The sequence below is a fragment of the Taudactylus pleione genome, unplaced genomic scaffold (genome assembly GCF_031769625.1).
Source record: "Taudactylus pleione unplaced genomic scaffold, aTauple2 ptg000007l, whole genome shotgun sequence".
NCBI classification, from domain to species: Eukaryota; Metazoa; Chordata; class Amphibia; order Anura; family Myobatrachidae; genus Taudactylus; species Taudactylus pleione.
In genome coordinates this window covers 4,436,527-4,455,618 of record NW_028284410.1, presented here as the reverse complement: position 1 = coordinate 4,455,618, position 19,092 = coordinate 4,436,527, and the positions used below count along the sequence as shown (strand labels likewise).

The 19,092-nt window shown below is 40.5% G+C and overlaps 1 protein-coding gene across 5 annotated transcripts in view; it reads right to left on the bottom strand.

Moving 5' to 3' along the window:
- Positions 1 to 19,092, bottom strand: part of THRAP3 (thyroid hormone receptor associated protein 3) — a 68,289-nt gene that overhangs the window by 29,941 nt on the left and 19,256 nt on the right. For 3 of the 5 annotated variants that reach the window (XM_088461233.1, XM_088460940.1, XM_088461148.1), the window contains exon 3: positions 12,993 to 13,050. The exons of 1 other annotated variant lie outside the window; for it this stretch is intronic. The gene's annotated coding sequence lies outside the window, so the exon portion shown is untranslated. Of the gene's footprint in view, positions 1 to 3,064; positions 3,086 to 12,992; positions 13,051 to 19,092 lie in introns of those variants that run through there. One more of the 5 variants, XM_088461077.1, reaches the window with a different exon arrangement.

The window sequence follows — 19,092 nt, the reverse complement described above, 5'->3', positions numbered from 1 at the left end:
AATGTCTAAGAGTGTACGGGCCGCAACAAAAAAGGTCTTATATGCAATTTTGAAAGGTTTATTATTAATAAAAAACAATGCAGTGCCCCATTTAGTAGTGCCCCCTATGCAATTCCCTCCTGTATTAGAGCCCCTTATGCAATGCCCCCTGAAGTTGTGCGCATTATGCAATGTCCCAGTAATGCCCCTTATGCAGAGCCCCCTCAGTAATGTCCTTAGTAGTGCCCCTTATGTAATGCCCCCAGAAATGGCTATTATGTAGTGCCCCAAAACTGTCCCTAGTAGTGCACCTTATGCTGTGCCCCCTCCCAGTATAGAAAAGGCCCCGCTCACCTGTGCAGTATTTACCTTTCCTTACGAGGGCCGCTGGGCACTGTTCCAGTCCACGCCGTCATCACTTCCACTGTCCCGCGTAGACTCTGCCGCTGACTGGATCTAATTAGACCCAAAGCAGCAGGCGCAGGCTCCTCTCACCGTGCACTGCATAACTGGGAGCGCTGGCCTCTGAAGCGATCAGAGGATTCTTTAGTCTCTGATCACTGCAAAGACCAGCATTGCCAGTTTTAAATAAACACTGCCCGATCGGAGCGTGGCAGGGGTGTGGGCTGCATATTATAAATATTTGGGCCCACACTGTCGGGCCACATAAAATGTTTATGCGGGCCACGTGATTGTTTGACATGCCTGTACTAGAATGACAGCATTTGTGGTGCTCCCAATTATCGCTGTCTAATGCCCAATAATCAGTGCCAGCCCTTGGCCTGGAAACCATTTTATTATGCATAAGAGAACACTAAGGTAGTGGTTCCCAAACTGGGTGCCGTAGCACCCTGGGGTGCCTCAGGACACTTGCAGGGGTACCTCAGGTTGGTGGTCCAGACCAAATAGTCATTGTGATAGGCAAAACCACTGCTAATGGTTGCCATGCAAAAAATGTGGACAAAAAAAAGCACAGCCCTGTCAACCACCACATAATTGTACCTAAGGGTGATATATAAGAGCAATTTAATTTTTAATAATTTTCTCTGTAAGAAACTTTTGGCCCAGGAGTGCCGTAAAAAAAAAAAAAAAAAAAAAAAGTTGATACTGTAGGGCGCAGTGATTCGAAAAAGTTTGGGAACCACTTCACTATGGTCATAGAATTATAGATTTAAATGCACATTTTCTTTCAATTTACATGATTAAACTTTACATGGAAAACTTATTTGATGGATGTCAAAAAATATATTAAGCAGGAAAGACAAGTTCATTTAAAAAAAACTAACAAATTAGTGAGGATTCAGGATCCAATTAGGGGGATCTACACCCCAAAAAGTTAGTACCTGTTTCCTCATATTTGTCTAGCTATGCAAATACTGGACATTTTATTTATTTTTATTAATACTACCAGTCAGCAACCCATAACTGTTTACTATTAACACTTTTACAGCTATTTTCAGCCTAGCTTACAGGATTTTCCCCTTCTGTTGCTCCCTGGAGTTTAGCTGGCAAGCAAAGAAACAGCAGGTGAAAGACTGAAACATGTTTATTGTTTGGATACCCATGAGAAACTGGTACACACCTGCGGACAGAAGGTGGAACTAACTGCCTGGGGGGACAGAGGATTCTTTGGGTCACAAAAACAAATAGTGATAAATCACAAACTAGAAAAGTGTCATTCCACCCTGAGGAACAAGGAGGAGCTAGCATTAAATTGTAGTTTAAGGGTTAATCTTTTCTTCCTACACAAATTTGAAATCCAAGTTCTTTTATTTGTTAAAAAGAGGGAGAGATAAATAAAAACACTGTTGGGAATCTCTACAGAGCAGTAATAAAAATTAAAAAGGGCAACAAGTTGTGTAGCTTATTGGACTCGCTGCAATTGTTTTTGGGAGTATTTAAACATTTGTCATTAACTTAAGGTGCCCATACACCTACACGATTTCGGGCCGATTGCCCGATTTTCAATGAGTCATAAGATGGATCTTGTGAAAATCGTGTATTATTTTAGTAAGATAAGATCCGATGCGCGCTCCCTCAGCTCCTATAATCGGATCGTATGATCAGATGAGCAGCACATCTTGTCCATCATATCTTGTGCAGATTGTGGCGTTTATTTTGTTCATGCGATCCATCGTGCAGCAATTCAAGTCATTTCAATTACTTTTTTTATGAGTCTGTGAGACACAGGATCGATCTTACGACAGATCCTGTGCTAAAGAACAACAAACAACATGCTGCCGGGACTGCCAGGGAGCTCCAGGGGATCGTTGGGAATCGTGTATGAATCGGATCTTATGCTTGTCGGGTAGGTGTATGGGCAGCATAAGTGTGTAGAGTACTAAAATATACACCACTTATAAAAGCCAAGGTCTGTCTGCATGTAGGCAGCCTAAATGCACTGTAAATGTAAAAGAATGTTTGCACTCTGGAAAGATGTCAAAGTGCAAACCTGAAATAAATACTGTATTCATATAGTCCGCATAACAGATTAAGTGCAAGTAATATAATTAATTCAACATAAATAGTATTAGCAAAGAAAATGTAAGAACTTAAACATTCTTGAAATACTATCATGTCAAGGAAAATAGAAAAGAAGGTAAAGTTTAATGGGTACAGAATACATTTCTCATTCGAGCAAAAAAGGTGGTGACTGCTACGCATACGAATTATATTTTATAAGTCTTATGGTCACGGCAATAGTTGCTGTTTTGTCAAGTTTACAGGACATAAATAACACATACTAGTGCGCAAGATTGCATAGCAACAATTTACATATGAATACAAAAGCATTACAATTATTTTATCACAGAAATAGATTTTTTCCCCCATGAATACAAATTGCTTATTACATACAATTTATACAGTATGTGCTTGTGGAGAAAGCTTAAAATGATCTGTCATTTACTACAGCAAAACCGAAAGTGTTTCAAAAGCATGGCTGTGGAGGGGGCTGTTAACTTTACGATGATACAAAGGGGACAAAGGGAGGAGGGGGGTACACTGAATGTAGTTACAGCCTGACTTTCTTCACCAAAAACAGGGTAGACAGGGGAGTAAAGATAAAAACACCCCCAGAACTTACAGTCCATAGAAGCAGGAGAGATGAGAGGTCCTCACTAGCAGCACAAGAAAGGTCACATTTCCTTCCTGCTTTCCTCTAAAAACACTTGCAAATCTGCACAGTTTAAACTCCACCCAGCAATCTATTAAAGTGGAAAGACAGCTCGTCGTTCTAACCTCCATTGTTCATTAAGAGAACTGAAAATTAAAACTCGTAAAAATATATGGAGGTGGTTATTCATGAAAAATAAAAGTGCTTTTTTGGAGTAACAAATGGAAAAAAATAGCTTTGTCTGTTCTGGCCTGAGATATAAATGACTTGAAGACTATATAATAGACCAGAAGTAGTCTGTAAGCAGCAATGGGTCACTCCAGAAGGGGACTATTAGACAGCACTCACACATGCATTTAGTCATAGCGGCTCATCTGAATAAGCCCTAAATCTTGGTGAACTTTCTATGTTACCAAATTGTTGGCGTAACAATAAAACAGGCAAACTCCAGGAAGATTAAACACTTTGCCTGGTCTACGTAACGATCATTCTCTTTAAATTTGGAAATCAATGTAGTTGCATGAGAACACAATTGATTTCTCCCCGTTAACTTGACAAAAGGCAGACCACCACCAACTTTCATACACGGTCACATATTGGCACCAGAAATGCATTTGGACATGGTGTGCCCGAAGAAAATATAGGGAACAAATCTTCCTAGAAGCTGCCTTATAGTGCTTCTGGTATAATTAGCCACAGTACATGTCTAGATGCAAAATGTGGACAAGGAAGACGCTGAATGGTTTTGTAACAATTTTCTTTGAAACAACACGGCAAGTGCATAAAGAACAAGCAGCCTGCTACAAGTGGATATGTATATTATATACATCTACAAAGTAATCCTTCATTTTCCATACACACGCTACAGGCATATGCAACACAGACTGATAGGGCTTTAGCACACAATGGGGAGGGGGACAGGAAAACACCCACAGTTTAAGCATTTTTAATTGTTTGATAGTGTCCAAATTCATTTGCATACAATTATTTGCCGCAGAAAATGTCCAATAAAGGGAGTTAAATGTATTTCAAATGTACTTTAGACATGGTACAGCTTTACTATTCTTCATCTGCACTTCAGAAAATTATTTTAAAAAGAGCTTTCTTTTAACATTGATCTGCATTTCTATTGTTTATTTATGCAGATATGTACAATAACTGTGTGCACGCAAGTAGAACAATTTAACAACAAGGTAATACTTTTGCTAACATGTGCAGTTCCTTTCCAATGTACAAAATTGAAGTATAAAAAAAAAAAAACCTGCAACCAATTTAACAAATGTTTCTAATATGTGCTAAACCTTCTTGCCAATAGTTTACTGTATGAGAACTGATCAATTGTATTTTACAGTATAGGACTTTACAAAGAACAAGCTTAAAGAAAGGAATTCTTGAGTCTTATTGATTATTACTGCTTTCAGGGGTTAAAACTGGGTAGTCTTGAAATTCAGCTCTATGGCTCATCACCGGAAGATATGAATGTATGAAATGGAATCTATGCAAACTATCTCACAATGCTTCTGCTGTTTTTAGTATCAATACTCTGGGCTTGGAAATCCCCCAGTTACTGTCAGATGACAGGGCTTTTGGAAGTGATAAGTGAATTATTCATATGGACCAAAATACAGGATATCATATCAAGTGTGCGTATCCCAAACATTAAGCCACAATGAGAAAGTGTGTTCATTTGATTCTTATAAAAACGTCAATTAATTTTCATCAAGAATAAATATATGATTCCATATTAAAAGTCTCACAACATCACAATCGATTCAATTGTCCAGCTTTAATGTAAATAGTTTCTCTTATGTAACGTCAAGAGAATATATGATGGAGCAATTATTTCATAGAAATAATCATGAATGAAAAATAAAGATCGCACTTAAGGAAACAAACTGTGGCTTAGTGAACAGAACACCAAAACCTATATTCTAACATCCCTTAAAAACAGGTCCCAGGCAGTTTATTTAAGACCTGCCATCTCTACTGACTGGTTTTAGCCACATCATCAGGGTGACAAATGGGTATACCTCCATTACTTGAGAAATTTGGCAAAAGAGGAGGATTTTCTTCCTTAAATATAGGAGCACTGCCATTATCTTTGTGCTTTAACTTCCTGAATGGATAATTAACATTTTGTTTTTTTTACAGCTCTACATCCACAGATATACATTATACTGGATACGTGATGCTGATGTTAAGAGATAAATTACTGTTTGAGAAGATAAAAGAGCTGCCAGTGCTTTCTGGCAAGAAAGGAACCAATTGAAAGCAGTAAAATACAGAATAATAGAATAGGTGATTGTGCAACCAAGATGTTTGTGCCCAATGTCCAGCAATAAACCCCTCCATATACTTTGTTGATATTTATGCTTATATAGCCCTAGTAACAAGACATCATATAGTAAAGAACATGGCAGGACACATCCTGGGGACCATAGCTACTATAAGAAGTCATTCTGCACAGACTACACCACCTCTTGAATGTGTGCAGCTCTGGTAATTCGGATCACAGGGGCTGATACAGTAGACATACTGTGCATGTCATTTGTATAGTACACAGGTTCTCAAACTCGGTCCTCGGGACCCCAAACAGTGCATGTTTTGCAAGTCTCCTCACAGAAACAGTGAAATAATTAGCTCCACCTGTGGATCTTTTAAAATGTGTTACTGAGTAATGAATACACCTGTGCCCCTACAGGGTGACCTGGAAAACGTGACCTGCGTGGGGTCCTGAGGACCGAGTTTGAGAACCACTGATATAGTATATTTGGTATTATATGCCAGACCTTTAGTTGGTGATGCATTTTATTATTTTTCACCACACAATGATGTACACATGGGTATGATCATCAAAAAAAGGATACTAAAAATGTTGGCAAGAAACAGATAATTTCCTACCTCTTAAGAGCCGCATAGTCACGAGTCAATGTTAACTTTCGAGCATAATCATTAATGTCAAGAAGGCACAGCAACCTCACTAATAAGAGTCTAATTAAGTAACCCTAAACACTTGCATTACTTGCATGGCATTTGGCTCTGACAGCTGCTACTGGTGTAAGCAGGATAGCGCTCTCTCTCTCTCTCATATATATATATATATATATATATATATATATATATATATATATATATATACACATACACACACACGGTGATGATTGTGGCGCTAACACACAACATCAACCCAAAGTGAAAAAATACAATTGTAAATATAGACAATATAATAAATACAATCTTTTTTCATGTATTGCACTCCCCGTTTGGTTCAGATGGCAGCTCTGTGATCAAATACAATGGCTCACATTGGTTGGAAATCTGGAAATAATTGTGACAAAAAGCACCTCCTAGTGCAGTATGTATAAAATCTTCTGAATGATCAATTAAATAATTAGGTGCACACGTACCATGTGAAAAGGCAAAAGGTTTTCATTTTTGCCAACAAAGACCTGTTGTGTATATTTTCCTCTCTCTCTCCCATTACAAATTCTTGATGTCTTGAGCTTGTATTTTCAGTAATAGATCATACAAATAAGTGATGCGTCTGGTTCGATGTTACAGAAAAAAAAGTATGCTACTATAAAAGAAAGATGTCAGAACGCAGAGTGCATTGCAGCTTTCGGAGTATGGGGCTGCGTAACTGCAAACCTGTCAAGAGAGCTCATGCTGACTCCTGTACCTACAGTGGGCACCAGAACTGGACCATGTAGCAATGGAAGAAGGTGGTCTGGTGAAATCACATTTCATTTTACATCATGTGGATGGCGTGTGCGCCGTTTACCTGAGGAAGAGATGGCACTGTGATGCACTAAGGGAAGAAGGCAAGCTGGCAGAGGCAGTGTGATGCTCTGGGTAATGTTCTGCTTGGCAACCTTGTGTCCTGGCAGTCATTTGGATGTTGCTTTGACACATACCATCTACCTAAATATTGTTGCAGACCAATGGTATTCTCTGATGGCAGTGACCTCTTTCAGTAGGATAATGCACCCTGTCACACTGCAAAAATTGTTCGGGAATGGTTCAAGGAACAAAGTTCAAGATGTTGACTTGGCCTCCAAATTCCCCAGATCTCAATCCGATCAAGCATCAGTGGGATGTGCTCGAAAAACAAGTCCGAGCCATGGAGGCCCCACCTTGCAATTTACAGGACTTAAATGATCTGCTGCAAATGTCTTGGTGCCAGATACCACAGGACACCTTCAGAGATTTTGCCTCGACTACACAATATTAGGCAGGTGGTTTTACGGTTATGACTGATGGGTGTATACACACATTTTGGTTTGTTTAAACCAATACCCCTTTCACATCGCAATAACAACTCGGTATATTGCTGGGTTGCCCCAGGTTAAGGTGCAGTGTGAACGCGCCACCAAAAAAAATCCTGGGTCAAGCAACCTGGCACTTCAACCCTGCAATCGAGCAGGGCTGAACACGGCAACAAGCCAGGTTGAAGTGCAGTGTGAACAGGCCCTGCCAGGGTTATCCAACCTGGGACTCCGCAAACAACGCTGATTGGATGTTCCTGGGTCTCACTTGATGATTTCAGCAGCCATACACACAGTCAGCACACAGCAGAGGCAGCATTCCGGCAGTCTGAAAGGGGTTAATACCACTACTGTCATTACAGTAATTGGAGTGATGTAGAAGTGAACTGTACACTATGCTGCCAGAAGCTGCATCATACTCTCACTGGCTGAATCAAATAGCAGTAAATCACAAACACTCATGAACTCAGGGTTACACAGTGGTAATCCATCAGCCATGATTCCTGTAATGCTGTGAGTAGTCCCCACCCCTCCCTCGTGTTCCCTTTCGTGATCTTATCTTCGTGAGCCTGAAAAAGTAAATTTTTAATGACATCCATAGGGATTTACTTGGCTGACCTGGGTTCAGTGTGAACAGGGCCTACTCGAAGGTACAGTGTGAAAAGGGTCTGACCTGGGTTGCAGGCGGGTTGGGCCAGTGTTCAAAATCCCGGGGCAGAGCCGGGTTTGCGATGTGAAAGTGGTATAATTGAATCATTACAGCACTAAGAATAGTACTTAAACATCTGCAAAATGAAACATTTTATAGTAAGGGATGTAGTCAGGTTACCGGCGGCCGGTGCCCAGACACTTAAAGCCCGACATGGGACTAAAGATAGGCGTCGGAATTTTTGACGCCCATCATTAGCTTCAATCCCGACGCCCGACATACCGTGCGTAGGTAAGCCAGGTGTCTTAGGTTGTAACCGCTGGGGTGGGGGGTAAGGTTTAGGAACCACCGGGGGGGACTTAGGGTTAGGCACCACTAGGGAGAGGTTAGGGTTAGGCACCCCCCGGGAGGGTTAGGTCGAGAGTGCGGGAAGGTGGGGCTAGAGTTAGGCACCAACAGTGGGAGGTTAGGGTTAGGCACCACTAAGGGAGGGTTGGGGTGCTTACCAGCCCGTCGGGTCTCCCACTGTCGGTATTTGATCCGGCGGCTGTTCAGCCGCTGGGATTACATACAGATTCCTATAGTAATAACAAAATAGTGCTGTAATAGTAGAAATAATCAGCTATTGAGAACTTTGGATTTTTCAGTTTACAATTTGTTTGGAACTTTGAGCACATCAAGTCTCATGGATTTGAAGGAGAAATTGCAGTTCTCTATTACATTTGCTTTAGAATTTGCGCGAGAAGTACATTGAGCAGGGAATAAATATGGACATTCGACAACCATTATGCAAACACTACATGTATCGAAGCCAGGTTCCCAGCACCAAAACATAGACAACATTAAAATGCAACTTGCAGCATTTTAACATTGTCAGTAATATAACAATAAACATGCTGGACAAGGTATACTAGCAACACCATTAAAATAGTTGCATTTTAATATTGTCGGTATACTGGTTTAGACATTCAGTGTAGACTTAATGGGGGCGATATCAGTTAGCTTCCGGAGCTATTCATTTGACTGCATTGCGTCCGGCACTTTACTGTAACTAATTCCCGGGGCATAGTCGTAATTATCTGCACCTCCCATGTTAAGTGTCAGGCACTAGTTAATGTGGATTTCTGCTTGCACCCTCTGGAAGAATTAATGTTCATAGAAGTGGGCTTAAAGCAGGAGTAAAATAATAGCTCTGTACACTTAACCCAGGAGATACATCCCAGCGGTGCTAAATTAATCGCCCCCAATGAATGTCAAACTGCATCCTTCTAGTAAACACTTATGTTACAATCACATGAGGGAGAGTGAGACTTACACAAGTACATTTGTAATTTCAATTGTGGTATTGTATCAATGGAGAGGTCATCATGGTCTGGTTAACACATGAGGAGGAGGATGGGGAAGAGAAGTCGATATAATGCTTACATGGCTACATCATACTTGTTGCTAGCACAGTACAGGCAACTAAGACACATTAACACATTGGGGGCGATTCAATTGTTTTTTGGGCAGTGATAATTAATTGGTGCCTGATGGAGCAATTCAATTGCTATGGGCAACTACCATTTGGGTACTCAAAGAACAGATTTTTCACACATTTCTACTCACCACCTCAGGATGCTGCGCGCAGAAATGTCAGCAACCACGGCACTTGCGCCAGATTGTTACAATTGAATTGCTCTGTCGAGCACACATTACTGAGCAGTGCGCAAAAAAACAATGGAATCTCCTCCATCCACTGTGAAAGGAGTATATGCATCCTAAATTTGTAGGAGGCAATAAAAACTACTATACTTACCAGAAAAGCAAACGGCATAGAAATTATTACAAACAAAAAATGGCAGCTGCTCAATCAATCGCAGTATTTTTCAGGTGCATGATAGGAAGGGGTCATACAAAGTAGAAAGAAGGGGGGGTATTAACCCCCTATTGTTCCTCAGCACACTGAATTATACTTGCAACAATATATGCTGACTATATGGTAATAGAAATTCAGAGATATTAGTTGCATGCATTTGCAAATACATGGGAAGCTGCAAGGCTACGTCACGGCTTCTCTGTCACTAGCAGTCCCTAACACTAAGGGGTTCACGTCCGGGGAGCAGGGAACCCCAAAAAATGTCCAGCCCAGGACCCCCCAGGGCATCACACGGAAAAAGGAAGAAGGGTGACAGTGAAGTGTAAAGTATAGATATGTAAGACTAAGTGTTGAAAATGGTTAATATATGTGAAAAATTACATGAATAAAAAACAAACATTAAAGGTGATGTGAAAAGTAACTATGTGTATTAAGTGGTGATGCCATGAGGAGGCCCAGCCAGAGTAGCCTCGGGGGCCCTATGCCCAAACGTTCACCCCAAATGTAATATATACAAATTATAAGGCCTCATAATAAAGACATATATATTTTAACAAATGTAAGGCCTCATGATAAAGGCACGTACATAAATGCATCCAAATTAAGAGCCAGTTTACCTGGGAGTCACCCTGGGAACTACAACTAGCACTACTAGAACCAGCATCTGGGACGTAAACCCTTAGTGTTAGGGACTGATAGTGACAGAGAAGCCGTGACGTGGCCTAGCAGCTTCCCATGTATTTGCAAATGCATGCAACTACTATCTCTGAATTCCTATTACTATTTAGTCTTCACATAATGTTGCAAGTATAATTCAGTGTGCCGAGGAACAATAGGGGGTTAACCCCATCCCCCCTCCTTTTTCTACATAGAAATTATATTGAAAGTTTCCCCCTAATTCGGGGAAATAACAAACACTCTAATGACTCAAAGAAAATTCCCATTGTGGTCACTAGTAACAAACATTACACTGCTGATGTCCTCCATGTATACAATATCAACTGAGCAATAAATTGGATGGTGAATCAAGTACACAGAAGTGCTGACTGTAGACCTAAAGCAGCAACAGATAGCAGAAACAAGCAACTAAAATGTGTCTCTCACTAATGAAAAGGGTCACTTAATTTACCCCAGACATATACTGCAATTATTTCATATTTTCAGTTATTTGGCCTTAGTCACCTGGGAGGATTAAGAAGTTAATTACTTAATGCAGTTTTAGCAGGGCGCCTCACCCTGCCCAATATTTAAATTGCTAAAACACTTCCTGCCCTTCAGAGCAGTGATAGCACAAAATCTGATTTGCTGGCAGGTCGCCATGACAGCAATGGGCTAGGTTCGGGGGTCAGGCATGGAGCAGTGCAGCCACTCTCCAACCTCAAGTGCAGAGTCAGCGGTCCAGGCATAGTGTGGTCGGCTCTGGATTGGCCATGGCGGTGGCAGTTGGGAGGAGAGAGGCGGCAGTGACTGGAAGACACCACGGTCAAAGCTTGGTTGGTCTGCTGTCCCTACTTCAATGCGACCAGCGCCAGGTAACTGTACTTTATGGTTAATATTAAGCACGGCTAGAGATCCCCTGCAGTAAGCCTATGTTTTCCAGGTTCAATCATGTGCAGGTGACTTACTCTGTACAGAAATCCCGAAAACATGAGCTCCTGGGGGGAGGTGAACACTAGGTGTGGGAGCCACTGCTGCAAGCTAATAGGGGTTGGATTCTCTGTGTATGGTGCCTGCCTAAATATGACCTCTGCCCACAGTGCGAGTATAGGTGGGTGGTGTGTCCTGGGAGTCCCTGATAGGTACCAGCAAAGCAGTTGTCTGCACATCCTGGACTGTTACCCGCAGGAGCTGCCCTTACCCTGTATTAATCAGGTTCGTCTTCCACTGTGAACTATAGCGTTCAGGCTAGGCTCACCCCCAAAATATAGTAAGGGGGCGTGTCAAAGGACCATGCCCCCTACCAGCACCTCTTTTTAGGCGCTCACACAGATGTGCCCTCCTGGGTAATCAGCACCCTGCCCTAAAAAATTCCTAAAGTGAACACTAGTTGGCCCTGCATATTAAGTCACATCAGCACATGCTCCATGATCTGCTTGCCTACCATCCCTGTACCAACGGAATAGAGAAAACGCATTCACAAGATCTTCTTCACAACATGAGAACCACAGGAACACGCACACTTTTCACAAATATAAATTCATATACTTAAAAGAGACAAACCAAAATCATATTTGATGTGTATCCCAATTTGATTATTAAACCTAATCAGCACAGGCCTAAATGATTGTACATGTGTAAAGTAGTTACTGGTTGCATTAACATGTCCTGTTGCAGGTCTAACATCTTGGCTAGAAAATATAAAATAAAAAATGGAGGTCTCTGGGGTACCTCCAGGTGAGTTGGCTCTCAACTTAAATATATCATTTGGCACAACAGTATGCAATTATACGACCTAGATTGGGTGCTATTATCATGTAGCATTAGGGACGTCGGTATAGAGAAGCCTTGATGTGGCACAGAGCTTAACCATGTATTTGCAAATATATGCAACCAAGATCTCTGAATTTCTATTATGTAGTGTTCAAGTCTCTCTGTTGACTTTTTGCAGTGTGCTGGAGGGAATTTTTTTTTCTTTTTTCTAGCCTAGAGTAAACACCTCCCTTTACAAGCACCTGTGATGAACTATTAAGTTGATCATGAGCAACCACTATTTTGTATTACAGGTTTAACATCTGAAAAGCACTTAAGTTACTCAATTACTTTTTAAAAAATTGTATCTCAAACACCAGCACAATTTCTTAATGCACTTCAAATATCAGCTTCAATGGGAATTAGAATTTTTCCTTTGTAAAATAAGATAACTTCCCCTTTGTAAGATTGACGGGGCATTCAGAGTAAAGATAATTAAACTAGATTTAACAGTAAGCAACAAGTCAGCAGCTAAACAGATCGCAGCTCCAGCACTGGACCATAGTCATTACCACCAGGAGTAGTGGCAAGGGCTTAAGCATGAGAGTACAGGCCTTAACTTTACAGAGCATAAGAAATGTTCTAAAAAATAATTGGTGAATGTCAGCCAACAGTTGCAGTGAAAAGGAGAACAATATTTTTTATATAGAACGTTACCTTAGCTGGGCTCCAAATGAATGTTAACGCATGTAGGAGACAGATGTATGCTGTGACACTGAAGAGACACAAACACAAATAAATGGTAAGAGGAATCAGCTGCTAACATAAATATGACAAATGGAATTCAAGCTTTCCAGTAATATGCTTTGACTAATGAGACATTTATTTTTTATTTTTTTCTCCCCAAGGTTTTAGCAGGAAACCTTATTGGCTAAAAAAAAAGGTAATATAATTTTAAATACATTTCTTTTATGGCAAAGAGAAAAAAAAAAAAGAAAGAAAGTGTCAGATCATGAGTAATGGGGGGCATCCACTAGACAATTTTATCCCTGTCCAACCTCTTAACGATTTTCCCTTGAAGTTTCCCTTGAAATTTGATCTTCCACTCTGAACAATTTGCAAAAGATTTGTAAAAGATATGCAAAAGATCTAACGATAAACTATGTTGTTTCAGTCTGTGATTGAGAGATTTCAGCTATAGTGGGCAGATAGTGGTTCATCGTTTGATCGTTCAGCTTGAACGATGTGTAAATGATGTGTAAACGATTTGTAAGCAATCAAGTGAAATTGACCTGCATGTTTAGTCGATGGAGGAGACGATCAAACGACCAGCGGGAGCGCGCATCGTACATCGTTAGAAACAATTACTGCACGATTTGCAAACGATGTTTGAACGATTATCAAACGATTTTATAATTATCGTTCAACTTTATCGTCTAGTGGATACCCCCCTTAAGGTTTTGCCAACAGCTCAGTTTTACAACAAAAAATAAATATGTTTTACCCACATACTACAATCTTATTGACTTCATCACTATGAAATAGCAAATGACATCAGTAGACAAGAAAATGGACCAGTTTCCATTGACCTACAAAAGTCAGCTGCCATGCACTTACTTATCTTAAAATAAAACCTCCAGCACTATGATTATTTGTGAAGCTGAAACGGGCGAACACTTTATACTCTGGATTTACAGTACTGAGAGGCTAGCCGAGCTCTGAATTGCAGCTGTTGCTGAGAGTAATGTACACCTCGTTTAAAGACAAAAGCTAGAAGGCTGTTTGGATTTTGCTTGGAAACTAGACAACTGTAATGACTTGTCATGAGACAAGAAGTAATACTGAAACTAGCTGATGTGCATATGCTTTAATGGAACTGGCTTAACGCTAAATTAACTGCAAAGCTCAAAGTATACCTCACACAGATAAAGCTCTACAAGTTTATTGAATTTAAAGCCCATACACACACACACTTATCCTAGACCTAGAATTCTGTATTTATGCATCAACATAGTTTCAAACACTTTTCAAAGTTCGAGTATATCACACTGACTCCTCCATAAAGATCCATGAAAACTTCACATTTTTAAGTATGACAGGTCCCTCATAGAACCATTCTGATACAGTTATCAAATTATTTTCTAAGATATTTCAGAATCAAACCTCATCTTTTCAAATAAAAAAAAATATACGAGGTCTGATTGAAAAGTGATGAGACTGACTGTTTTTCTGTCCCACGTGGCAGCGTTATGCTGGTTATTGTGAAGCTCATACATCGATGTGTCTGAACCTGCGGTTGCACTGCCGTAAGATCTTCGTACATTTTGTCATGGCGGATGAGGAAGACGTGTCTGAGATTATATCAGAGATGTGTGATTGAATTGTGTGTTAAACTTGGAAATGAAACTCATGAAATGTTGCGGGAAGCATATGGTGGAGAAACAATTAGCCGTACTGCAGTATTTCGGTGGTGGAAGCACTTCAAAGAGGGTAATACGTGAGTGACTGATGAAGCGCGTTTTGGGAGACCATCCACCGCGGTTTCAGATGTCAAAATTGCCAAAGCTGTGGAGATGTTGCAAAATGACAGGTGGTTAACTTTACGCAAACTTTTGGCTTCACTTGGCATCTCATTCGAAAGGGTTCAGCATATTGTGACAAAGGAACTGAAAATGCATCGCGTGTGCACCAGGTGGGTACAAAGAAATCTCACAGAACAGCAAATGCGACGATGAGTTGAATCGTGCAAGAACACAGTTTGAATGTCGGAGAGGATACCCGATTTCCTGACATCGATTGTGACGTGTGACGAATCGTGGTTTCGTCATTATAATCTGGAATCCAATCAACAGTCCGGTGTATGGAAACATTTCCGCTTTTTACAAGTTTAATACAAAATTCAATCACACATCTCTGGTGTAATCTCATAGTCATGTCTTCCTCATCCTCCATGATGAGATGTACGAAGATCTTCCACTCGCTGTGACCAAACAAAAACTACTTCGGCAGTGCAACCGCAGGTTCAGACACATCGATGTACGAGCTTCGCATTAACCACCATATCGCTGCCACGTCTACCTATGGGACAGAAAAACAAAGGCAGTCATTACTTTTCAATCAGCCCTTATATATTCTATTGAAACTCAAGTCATGTGAAATAATTTGGCTATAATTATGCTTTAATAGAAGGAAGCATTTTAAAATACTGATATATTGAGTAAGATTGTTCAGACTTGTTTTGTCCAGTAAATGTTTCTTTCTACATTATAGAGGGGAATGCAATTCAACGTGATGCCTGGCTGCGCACAAATCGGCCATATACGGTAAGGGCGACATCACTAGCAGGCGTGATGTGCCGTTCCGGAATGGCACATCATGTACATCATACATAATTAAATTACCTCCAATGTTATTACATAATTCCACCAAAATATTTGGCAATGAAGAGCACTAGGAAGCATTCAGTACATTACATGTTTGTTTATTACAGAATTTTTTTTATTTTTCTGTCGATCTACTTTTTTGTAAAGAAAAGGTTTTCAGGAATCTGCAGACAAGATTGCAATAAGTATCTTAAACTGGGTATACACTTACCAAAGGAAGCGTCCGATCAGCTGTCGTGCTGATTTGGTACGCTATACACACTTACTAATGGGCCGTTCGTTATGTCTGGCCAGACATCACAACTGGGCGGGCATTTAAATTTGCCTACCCATTTGATATATAGGCATCGGCCGTGCTGCAGGGCTGACCTGATGTCTGAACGACGTTGTTCACAGGCACATCGGATGCACACACCTACCGATCCGCTACCGAAATATCATTCGAACGAATGATATCTACATATATCCAGCTTTAAAGAACACTACATGGACAAACAATCCAAAGTCAGAATTAACACATGCTTTATATATGTTTCATTTTACAAGAAAGACAAAAAATAAAAAGGAAGAAAGTACCTCAAACAATGGAAAGGAAAAAAAAAAAATCTGACTGATAAATTCTACAAAGCTGGGTAGATTGGGTCAACATCGGCCAGTGACACGCACTATGTCGGGCCATGCACATTCCCAGAGGGTCGTTCAGCATATCAACAGATCTGCATACATGTTGTTTGTCAATCTGTTAAAGTGATGGATGACCCCATGCATTTGGTTGCGGCTCGTGAACGACATATCGTGCGGTCGGTCACCAGATCATTTGGTGTGTACGGACCACATAAGGAGAAAATAGTAATTTCCATAAATAATATTAAATTACACATTGATTTGACTTGGCCAGACTAAAGATGGGTGGAGAAATCCACATTCATCAGCATCTTACATATTATTCTAATGGTGCATTCACACGGTCAGATTTCTTATCAGATATGAACGACAACGATTGTAAAAATCGTTCAATCATTCATATCTTTGACATATAGGGCATGCATCGACCAATGATGTGCCTGCCCGCATGTCAGATAATATCTGACACAGACTGTTTGCAAACAGATTTGGATGATTTTCATTTATTTTAATACTGTTAGAAATCGTTCATCGTTGATGAAATCATTCAAATAGTTTTAAAAATCGTTCAACGTTATCGAAGAACTGACAAATCTAACTGTGTGTAATGCACCATAAGGTTGCAGAAATGCATTTCATGAACCATGGGGGGGGGGGATTAATTAATTTTCTGACATTGTTGCGATGTGCTGTGCTGTGCTCTATGCTGTGCTGGTGGGTGACATTGCACCCACCAGCATTGCATAGAGGTGTGAAGGAAAACTTTCGATGCCAACACTACTATAAGTGCCCAATATGTGCACCGTCAGGCATTACAAAACTGACTGGCGGCACAATGTGTTGAACTGAATCCCCGCTATATGGGAAAATGTGTCAGAGTACATAAATGCATCTCTAGTCCAATAAGAAATTATATGACTGAAAAGCTCTTGTAGAATTTAATGAGGATTTAATTATTATAAGCAAACAGTTTTCTATTCTGTATTAATACAGCTGGCAAATTAGCCATTTAAGATCAACAAATATGAAACACATTGTGATGATCTGCAGTCTGTTCAAATGTGTGTATATTTGCAGAGTATCACCTGAAGATACTCAACATGCAGCTGTAGTAAATAAAAAAAAGCAAATCAGATAAATAAAATGTATTAATGCAAATATAACTAACCACCTAAATGAATTGGACAGATGGGGCAATTGAAATGTTTTCGCTGGCGGCTGTCAGTGCAGAGTGCCCGATGGAGAAATTCAGTTGTTGCTCTGTTCGGGTGTAAAAAGCCGCAGACATTTCAGCTTGCCCCCTCCTGAGGAGGTGAGCAGAAATGTGCGGGCACCATAACTTGGAATATAAACGAGTTTAGTCATTTTACGCAGCTCAACCAGGTCTATTTGGGCGCTACAAGAGCGATACTTAATGAATGGCAACATTAGGTGCCCATTAATTACCGTTAATTAAACAATTTAATGTTATTTGCCAGAGCAGTCTTTCCAATATAAGAAATACGCCTATCTTCAGTGAACTCCAGGCTATAGTGAGCAGGATCTCTTATGCTAGACTCTGTACGCATGATGCAGTTAGACGAAAACCGCTGTATGTGCTCCCTCATTGTGAGCATGGATCAAAATGCCTATATTCACCCGTATGCAGAGTTATACGCATTATGTTGTGTGCCAACCTCCTATACGTGGGCTTGATCTGCTACCAGATAACAGGCACAAACCGATAAGATGTGCAAATGGTAGGCCTGGAAATGTGTCATCTACATTTACATTCAGCTCTGTAGCCCACAGGTACACACCCTTACTTAACTTTGTCTAAGTGAAAACGCCCAGTAACAGCCCAGTTAGGTCTCTTCAGTGTCAATGGCAGATGCCATTGAAATTGCCACAACTCTGAATTGCCTGTTCTTGTGTACGTTCTAGAACAGGCACAGTGCAGAAACATACAATACGCCAACAGATGTATGTTTAACTCTGCATCAGGCCCTGTATGTTTTCACAGAAAGTACCTGTCATGTCCCAGTCGCAGGAGAACTGAGAGAAGGTGGCAGAAAGCCAAAATGGTTAGAGGCACTGTAGGGATTGCATGTCAGTAGAGAATATGGGCCAGATGCTTCAATTTCCTGTGTTCCTATTTGAATACCTACTTTCGAAATACAATTTTGTGTTTGTGTCTTTAAAGGAAAGAGGCCAAGGCAATTCCTGAAAAAAGGACTTTAGTTTACAGGGGGAACACCACAAAGTAATCTATTTATATAATCTCTCATACTTAAAAAATAACATACATAAGCACTCCTGGAAACAGAACCATATTATGTAAGATGCATTTGATTAAACCAAATGCACATAAATAGGATAAGAGCAAATCTTATCTGTAAGTGAACCCAAACTGTGCCATCCTGGTCACATTATTATTATCATCCTTTATTTATATGGCGCCGCAAGGGTTCTGCAGCACCTTACAAAGTACAAAAACAAATGCGCACACAAAAGACAAGTACAAAATGAGCACACAAGAAAAACAGTTACAGGTATTAACAGTACAACCAACACGGGACAAATACATGATTTATACATTGCTGCATAACATTTAAATAAGCAGCATGGTGTCAGCAACCAAGGGTTAGGTGCTGTTGTAAATTAAAGTAGGAGTAAGTGAGGGAGAAGCACATGAGGGAAGAGGGCCCTGCTCGTGAGAGCTTACATTCTAAAGGGGAGGGGACAGACAAACAGGGGTGGATTGTGAGGAAGGAACATGGAGTAGTGGGTTAGGATGAGAGCTGGAAAGCTTTGAGGAAGAAAGGGGTCTT